At 36.4% G+C, this 9,861-nt stretch overlaps 1 pseudogene; it reads right to left on the reverse strand.

Moving 5' to 3' along the window:
• Positions 1-2,932: 2,932 nt before the first annotated feature.
• LOC104089482 (putative disease resistance protein RGA3) lies at positions 2,933-4,122 on the reverse strand (annotated as a pseudogene).
• Between the last annotated feature and the right edge of the window lie 5,739 nt (positions 4,123-9,861).

Consider the following 9,861-nt stretch of genomic DNA (forward strand, 5'->3'; position numbering starts at 1 on the left):
TGACTACGGTGCCAGTGTTGTTGTTGCCTACCAGTTTATGATCTTATGCGGTGTATTGGGATGCATCTCGTATTGGGCTCGGTGTAGTATTGATGCAGGATGGCAGGGTGATTGCATACGTATCATGGCAGTTGAAGGTTCATGAGAAGAATTACCATGTTTATGACTTAGAGTTGGCAACCATTTTTCATGCGCTGAAGATTTGGAGGCACTATCTTTACGGCGTGTCGAGTGAGGTATTCACGGATCATCGGAGTTTGCAGTGTTTGTTCAAACAAAAGGATCTCAATTTGAGGCAGAGAAGATGGTTGGAGCTGTTGAAAGACTATGATATCACCATTTTGTATCATTCTGGGAAGGCCAATATGGTCGCATATGCCTTGAGTAGAAAGGTTGTGAGTATGGGCAGTCTTACGTATATTCCAGTTGGTGAGAGGCTGCTTGCTGCAAATGTTTAGGCGTTGGCCAATCAGTTCATGAGATTAGATGTTTCAGAGCCTAGTCGTATTTTAGCTTGCACAGTCGCTCGATTGTCCTTGTATGAGCGCATCAGAGAGCGTCAGTATGATGATTCTCATTTGCTTGTCCTTAAGGACACGATGCGTCACGGTGAGGCCAAGCAGGTTACGGTTGGAGATGGTGGGGTTTTGAGGATGCATGGCCGTATTTGTGTGCCCAATGTGGATGGGCTTTGTGAGTTGATTCTTGAGGAGACCCACAGTTCCCGGTATTCTATTCACCCGGGTGCCGCCAAGATGTATCAGGACTTGCGACAGCATTATTGGTGGAGGATGATGAAGTAGGTTATAGTTGTATATGTAGCTCGGTGTCTAAATTGTCAGTAAGTTAAGTACGAGGATCAGAGGCCTGGTGGTTTGCTTCAGAAGTTAGAGATTTCTGAGTAGAAGTGGCAGCGTATCACTTTGGAATTTTTTGTTGAACTCACACGAACTCAGAGGAAGTTCGACGCGATATGGGTCATAGTGGGCAGGCTGACCAAGTCGGCATATTTCATTCCAGTGGCAGTTACCTATTCTTCAGAGCGGTTAGTTGAGATCTACATCCGCGAGATCATCCGTCTTCATGGTGTGCACGTCTCTATCATTTCTAATCAAGGAACATAATTCACCCCGCACTTCTGGAGGGTCGTACAGCATAAGTTGGGCACGCAAGTTAAGTTGAGCACAATACTTCATCCCCAGATGGACAGACAGTCCGAGCGCACTATTCATATATTAGAGGATATGATTCGCGCTTGTGTTATGGACTTCGGGGGTTCTTGGGACTAGTTCTTGCCACTTACAGAGTTTGCCTACAATAACAACTACCATTCTAGCATTTAGATGGATCCCTATGAGGCATTATATGGGAGGCGATGTCGTTCTCTAGTTGGATGGTTAGAGTCTGGGGAGGCTCGGTTGTTGGGTACATATTTGGTACAGGATTCCTTGGATAAGGTCAAGATTATTCAGGACCGACTTCGCACCGCTCAGTCCAGGCAGAAGAGTTATGCCGACCGTAGAGTTCGTGATGTTGCATTCATAGTTGGAGAGAGAGTACTGCTCTGTATTTCACCCATGAAGGGTGTGGTGAGGTTCAGAAAAAAGGGGAAATTGAGCCCTCGCTATATCTGACCCTTGAGATTCTTTAGAGAGTGGGTGAGGTGGCCTACAAGCTCGCATTTCCACCCAGTTTATCATCAGTCAATCCGGTGTTCCATGTGTCCATGCTCCGGAAGTATCACGGTGATCCATCCCATGTATTAGATTTCAGCTCAGTCCAATTGGACAAGGATTTAACTTATGAGGAGGAGCCAGTGGCTATTCTAGACCGGCAGGTCCGACAGTTGAGGTCTAAGAGCTATCCTTCAGTTTGAGTGTAGTGGAGAGCTAAGCCGATCGAGGCAGCCACTTGGGAGTCTGAGTCGGATATGCGGAGTAGATATCCACACCTTTTTACCAGTCCAGGTACTTTTCTATGTCCGTTCGAGGATGAACGTTTGTTTTAAAGGTGGAGAATGTGATGACTCGATAGGTCATTTATAGTTTTAACCCTCAATTCTATTTTTCGAAACCTTGAATAGCTTTGTTTAACCTTACCCGATTTGCGTGCATTATCCATGTCATTTTCCAAAAGGTTTTGAGTTCGGTCAATGTTTTGACGTAATCCGTGCCTTAAAACTCATTTGAGTTAACTTTGGTCAATATTTTGACGTAATTCAGACGTCTGGTTGAAATATTAAAAGTTCTTAAGTTTCATTGAAAATTTCATTCGTTTTGGCGTCCGATTCGTAGTTCTAGGTGATATTTTGGTATTTTGATCGCACGAGCGAGTTCGTATAATATTTTTGGACTTGTGTTCATGTTTGGTTTGGAGCCCCGAGGGCTCGAGTGAGTTTCTGAGAGGCTTCAGAGTGGTTTCAGACATAGAACCATAGCTGGTGCATGTTTCATCTGGTGCTGGACAGCAGACTTCGTAAGTGCAAGGTTTGGATCGCATTTGCGAGCATGGGCTGGGACTGGGGTTCTCGTATTTGTGAGGTTTCTGTCGTATTTTTGATAGTATCATGTTCGCAATTGCGAACAAATTGTTCGTATTTGCGATGGCAACAGAGGTGTGAAACCTTCGCATTTGCGAAGACTTTTTCGCACTTGGGGGGGTTAGCAATTGCGAACCGCAGGTCGCAATTGCGACATCTGTTCCTGGTCAAAAGCTGAGAAACATGGGAATTTAGCTCATTCTTTCAAATTCTCAACCCTAAACACCTTAAAGACGATTTTTCCAAGAGCTCTTCTTCCTAAATTCATTGGTTAATAACTCTAATCTACTTTTTTTTAATCATCCATTATTTTTCATAAGATTTTAACCTTAAATCTAGGATTTTCATGGTAGAAATTAGGGATTTGGGTAAAATTATGGGTTTTGAAAAAAATTAGGATTTAGACCTCGAATTGAGGTCGGATTTCGAATTGCACAACAGGAAAAACATTGCTTTAAATGCACGGGAAGATCATTGTAGCTCAACATCAATGCTGGTAATATGCCATTGTGTGGCAGCTCCCATATTTCACTTCTCAAAATGCGTTTTCACTCTTCAATCTCTGATTTGGAACAAACCAGCAAGTGTCTTTAGTGCTAAGTGCAAACCTTTGCACTTTTTTGCAATTTGTTTTCCTACCTCTTCAAGTTCTGGATGTTCCTTAGGATCCCTATTTTCAAATGCATGTCTTTTGAATAAAGGCCAAGAGAATTGGTCGACTACCCATCATCTCCGCAACACTCTCCTTACGTGTCGTCACAATGATCTTACTTCCACGTTCTCCTTGTGCAAAAGGATTTCTCAAGTCATCCCACTCGATGTACTTGTCATTCCAAACACCATCTAAAACAATAAGAAAATTTTTACCTTTTAAGCTTTCCTTCAATTTGATTTGAATCTTAAGATTGTTATTAACCATCAAGTTGGATGAACCAATTTCTTGAAGTAATCCTTTTGTTATTCTAGAAGCATCATATGGTTCAGACACACAGAACCAAGCTTTCAAATCAAAATGGTCTTGCACCTTCTCATTATTGTACACAGCTTTAGCAAGTGTTGTCTTGCCAAGCCCCGCCATTCCAACAATAGTAATTACACGATACTTTTTTCCATCGGCATCAACAGACAATAAATGGTCAACCAAGGTCTCTATTTCATTCTGCCTCCTAAAGATATCAGATTCATCAACCAAAGTCATCTTCAACCTCTTTAACAGTCGAACATCATGCTTGCCCCTCTGAAACATCTTCAGCAGCTCACCCCGAGGAGCAAGCCTATCAAAGAGAACATTCAAAGCTGAAGATAGAAATGCACCTCCAACTGCTAAGCCAAACTCCATTTCTGAAAGCTGCAAAACGAAACAGACAACCACAAAATGATCAAGAATTTGGAGAAGATTGATGTTTCTATCTTAAAATAGTCTTACTTTTACCTGTTCAATGCTAAAAGTAATATGAACAAGAATGCTCAGAGTATACGCTAGATGTGTCCGTGCTTTAGCAAAAGTTGCTTGTGCTTCTTAGAAGACCCTTATATCTATCTCTTTCTTTCTTTTCAAAATGTATGACTTTTTAACCAACAAAAAGACCAAGACTTCATAATGGAGCCCGGTTTATTAACTATTCATTGAATAATTGAGGCAAGAGAGGGAGTATAAAAAGGGACAGGGTGGGGAACTGAAAAATAAAAGAGCCTAAAATGATAAATTTCTGTAGGGTGTGTTAGGTGTACCTTTTGCTCATATCATGAAATGTTTAGAAATTGTGAAAATTTAAATGGTGAGAGTATACTAACTGTTAAATTGTTGCTGAAATACTCTGCACTCTACATTCTTGAAAATGTTCCTTTTCTTGTAATATACCTCTTTGAAGGTGAAAACCTAAATAATGGTAGGAAAAAAATTAGATAGTGGCTTTAAATTTTAATAGTATAGTCTCTATCTCTAAAAAATTTATTGATCCATTATATGTTGTAGCTAAGTGTTATTAGTGACAAAGTTTCAGAATAATTTGACAAAACCAATTGAAAAAAACAACTAAATCTTGTAATTCCTTAATATCATGTTTTAGAAAGTATTAGAGCTTGAGAAGAGAAGAAGCACGTTAGCATGGGCTTTTGAACATAATGGTAGGTACTTATAATAACCTTAGGTGTCTTAAACAGATATTGCTTTATCTTGAAATAATCTCTACAAAAAACTTTATTTTACGTATTAATTCCTAGGTTTTTCAAAAATAATTTTTTTTTACCTTTTCTTACAATTTAACATATCTTTTAGTAGTGCAAAAATTAAGCAGGAAAAAGAAATTACAAGTAAAGTTAAGAAATAGAGTTAGGACAATAAAGTCAGGAATAACATGATGTATTTTGACTGAGGTGAAACAACTGAAACTTGCATGCTCACTATGAAAATCAATCCTCATCTAATTTACAGTTAATATATATTAATAATGTAAATCATTTACAATCAGAGTACTTAAAATCTAAACATTGTATATTTTAATATTTCATACCAAATGATAAAGAAATTTCAAAGTGATCATTTCTAATTAATCATCAACGACCCTTTATTTTTTCATCGTATAGAATATTGTTCATATAAGTTGAATTTATAATTTGAATTGTACCAATGGGTAAGCATGTACCTATCCACATAATCACTTGTGTTGACTTCCCTTAATTTTCATCATAAGCTTCCAATTTTAATTATTGAGTTGAAATGGATTGATTAGTATTTAAGATAATGAATCGAAATTCGAATCACGCTCGTGAGAATATATAGGTGAAAAGCTATAATGAACACTAATATTCTCGATGGAGAACCACCATTAAGACAACTAAATGTTAGAATTTCCTTAACACCATATTTTAGATAGTATTAGAGTTTGAGAAGAGAAGACGCATATTAGCAGTTCTAGTATGAGTTTTTGGAGATAAATATAGGTAGTTATAATTACTTTGGGTGTCTCAAACAGAGTAATCTCTATCTTGAAATAATCTCTTTAGAAAACTTTGATTTACGTAGTATAATTACTAGATAATATAAAGAAGTATGGTATACTAGTTGTGTGTTCTAGTTTAAATTACTAGCATCTTGTAGCTTTCTGTAAGATATTTTCTCTTTTTCACTATTGGTAGATAACGTAAGGATAAGGCGGATAGTGGTGGAGATATTTTTTGTGACTGTAGGCTATCTTTTATCATTTATTATTTCGTTTGTGGGGGCATCAGTGGTTCTTAAGAACTGACAGAACAATTGAACAAAATCTATTTCAACTTATTATTAGGTTTTTAATTTTTAATAAAATTATAGGTTTCGATATAAATTTATAATATCTCACCAAATTATTAAGGCAGTTCTTTAATTTTTTTCATGAATATGTTTTAGTCTTTTAGCGATTGCGGAAAATTGGTTTCTATCAAAATTATTACTAAAGTTTGAATGATACTCTACTGTCTACACTCTTGTAAGGTTTCCTTTTCTTCCGAGTTTCTTTTCTTATTATTTTTCTATGTTCAAGATTTTGTAAGATTTAACAAATTAATCATTTTTGCAAAGAAAATTTACACAATTACTATAGTTTTATTTTACCAGTGTGACATATTATTTACCATGTTTGGCTAGTTATCTATGCTTGCTATAAAAGTCACTAATAGTTGGCTTTTAGATGATCAAATTGTATGGAAAATTTACATCATCGCAGATTTCATTTGGTTTGCATCAATGCACAATCACTTCAAAAATTTGGAAAAGTATTAGCTAGACTAATGATTACTAAGTTTTTTTAATAAAAAAAAATGCTATTGCTAAACTCGAAAGGTTAAAGAGACCGAGTTAGCTGTACTCTTTCAATCACCACTTGCAAGTTGTAAATGGTATGATGCCCTATGTATTATTTTATGTTCCAACAATTGGTCCAACATGGAGAAAAGGTCTTTTAACGTCATTTTATGAAGGTAATGATATATATGTATGATTTTTTCTCTCTATTCTATTATTGATTTGAAATAACAATAAATGGTGAATCCAACAAGTTGCATTCATTTATCAATCGAGATAATGTATAAGGAAGACTTTTTGTTTTATTTTTTTTCACTTGGTATCCGATACTCGCATTTAGGCCCTGACTAATCCTGATTCGTGCATAGCAAGCCTCAAAATGGAGAAGCACTTCCTATCAGGATTTTTTTCATATTCGGAGCACAAAATCGACTGATTAAGGGTGTAGGATGAAGTATATGGACCCACATAGGGACCACGATAAAGTTTTGGAGAAGACTCACAGGTCTCTTGTCTTGAAACATTAATGTCCTGTCAATTATTAAGAAAAAAAAAAAGATAGAGACTTCATAATAGAGTGAGTGTGGGTTCATGTACACCACCCGAATTGATGAAATGAAAACTATCTACTAGATTCACTATTTATTGTCCTTTCAAACAAAGAAAAGAAAAGAGATAAAAACCAAATAGATGATAAATTAATAAATATATTTATCATTAGCTTCATATAAAATTGATGTTAAAAAGACCTTTTCTCCATGTTGGATCTATTAGCCAAATAGAAAGGGGTGATTTGCACAAAGGGATACTTTCATGCCGCTATTTATTATTGTCTTCAGTTTAGATATTTGTACATGACTGATTGTTAAGTTTAATAAAAATAATTCTGGACTAAAATACTCTTAAGCAACTGTAGATGACCAACGAGCAAATCGCCAACCCCTCTAACTCAGCAAACGGGAATATCATTTGTAGTGTCAATAGATGATATTGCTAGTTCTACTGACCATTGGTTACCTCTTTCTCTTTTCTTATTTACTTTTAATTTTAAAATAAGAGTAAAGTTGTAGACAAAAGTTTATCCAACATAAAACTAAATAATCTACGCACGTGACTTTTTGCAAATTTCATTACTATATATCATCCTTGTATTATTAGAATTTTGACATTTCTCTGAAGCCAAAAAAATCAGAATTGAAGGACTTATGTTGTCACGATCCCAAATTCCCTCCGTAGGATGTCGTGATGGCACCCAATCTCTAAGACTAGGTAAGCCTATCAATGCGGAATAAAAATAGAAATCTGAAATAAATAAATTACAATTCAGACAATCTCCACTCCCAAAATCCGGTAGAAATAAGTCACAAGCTTCTAAGAATTTATTCTCTATATCTTTATATATCAGAGTCTAAAGCAAATAAGGAAGACAACATAGTAAGATAGAAGGGGACTCCGGAGTCTGCGGACGCTGGCAGATATACCTCGAAGTCTCCTCGTACAACTAGTTTACTGATGCCTGGTCTGATAAGGTGTACCTGGATCTGCACAAAAAGATATACATAAGCGTAGTATGAGTACACCACAGCGGTATCCAGTAAGTGCCAAGCCTAACCTCGGTAGAGTAGTGACGAGGTCAGGTCAGGCCCTACTGAAAAATAATAATTGCATGGTAAAATATTTAACAATATAATAAAATAAAATGACAATGAAAATGAATCAAGTAGCATGTCACCATTTAATTACACAAAATAATGGCAATAATATCTCGTAGAAATCACCAAAATTTCCTTCCAACTTAAGAAAAATCACAACAAATAATCAACGGCAACTACGACCATAAATCAATATCAACAAAGGCACTCCGGAGGTACCGCCTCGTAGTCCTAAATCATAAATAAATTCACAATATCTCATTTTCTTATCTCACCGCGGGAGCTTTCACAATTTATTTTAAAGAAAATATTTTTTCCGAAATAGCATCCCGCGTTTTAGCCGTCCTTATCACACCGCATGACTTCTAGTAGTTCCTCCTACTAGTCACGCATATCAAGCCACCCTTATCTCACCGCATGCGTTTCAATACCCAGACCTTATACCACTACATACATATCAATATCACAATATATCACAATTTACACCTCAAGTGCTCAAATAATTTAACTTGTCAAAACACTTCAACAATAATATTTTTCCACAATAAAGAGCTCATGGCTCATGCCAACATAAATCATCAATAATATTTTTTCACAATAAAGAGCTCACGGCTCCATCACAATGAGTACAAAAATCTTAAAAAAAATATTCAGGAATAAATAATTCAGCAAAATAATATTTCAAAATCTTTAATACGTTGCTTCAATTCCATATTTAAAAATGTCAAATACTTCATATTAATAATATTTAATTTAAAGAAAAATCAACTTCAAATAATGCACAGAATAAAAAAATTAAGTTTCAACTAAACAGGTAAAACAATTAGCAGGAAAAGGTCAAGCAAATTTAAAGTATATGAATCAAATCAATGATGGAGTATATAACAAGATTTAATAATTTAATTAACATGCAACAATGATCTACACAATTTAAAAAACATAATCATTCACATTTGGCCCGTGTACACACTTGTCACCTCGTGTACACGGCGTTCATCACATTACAATTAATATCAAACCTAGGGAAAATTTCCCTCACACAAGGTTAGACAAGTCACTTACCTCGACTTGCTCCAATTTAACCAAGTAGTATGCTTTTTCCTCGATTTTTCGCTTTCGGTCGACTCGTATCTAGTCATAATTAATTTATTACAGTCAATAAAAATTATAGAATTAATTCTATAAGAAAATACTATATTTTTCAATAAAAATCCGAGATTAACTCAAAAATGGCCCGTGGGGTCCACGACTCGGAATCTGACGAAAGTTACGAAATATGAACGCCCATTCAACCACGAGTCTAACCATACCAAAATGACTAAATTCCAATAATAATTCGACCCTCAAATCCTCAAATCTATCCAAGAGGGTTTTCAAATTTTTTCAACTTAAATCACCAATTAAATATTAAAAACAGTGATGGATTCGGGTAATCTAACCAAGATTGAGTTAAGAACACCTACCCTGATGTTTTCTCTAAAAATCACCTCAATCCGAGCTCCAAATCGTTAAAAATAAAAAATGGGACGAAGTCCCATTTTCTGAACTTAAACATTTTGTCCAGTGGTTTCTTCTTCGCGAACGCGACCCTTGCCTCGCGTTCGCGAAGCACAAAAATGTGCTGCCTAACTTTCATCTTCGCGAACGCGAAGCTTTACAAACTTAGACCTTCGCGAACGCGTAGAACAAAAGACTGGGGTTCCCAGTTGCCTCACTCTCCTTCGCGAATGCGATGCCACTCACGCGTTCGCATGCACACATTGCCCTACCCTTCGCGTTCGCGTTCGCGTCCTCTCCTCCGCGAATGCGTAGAACAAAAATTCACCAGCTCAGAACACTCTTCGCGAACGCGAAAGAGGAAACCAGAAAAATTGCAGCAGCAGATATCA

This window comes from Nicotiana tomentosiformis, chromosome 11, assembly GCF_000390325.3.
Source record: "Nicotiana tomentosiformis chromosome 11, ASM39032v3, whole genome shotgun sequence".
Lineage (NCBI taxonomy): Eukaryota > Viridiplantae > Streptophyta > Magnoliopsida > Solanales > Solanaceae > Nicotiana > Nicotiana tomentosiformis.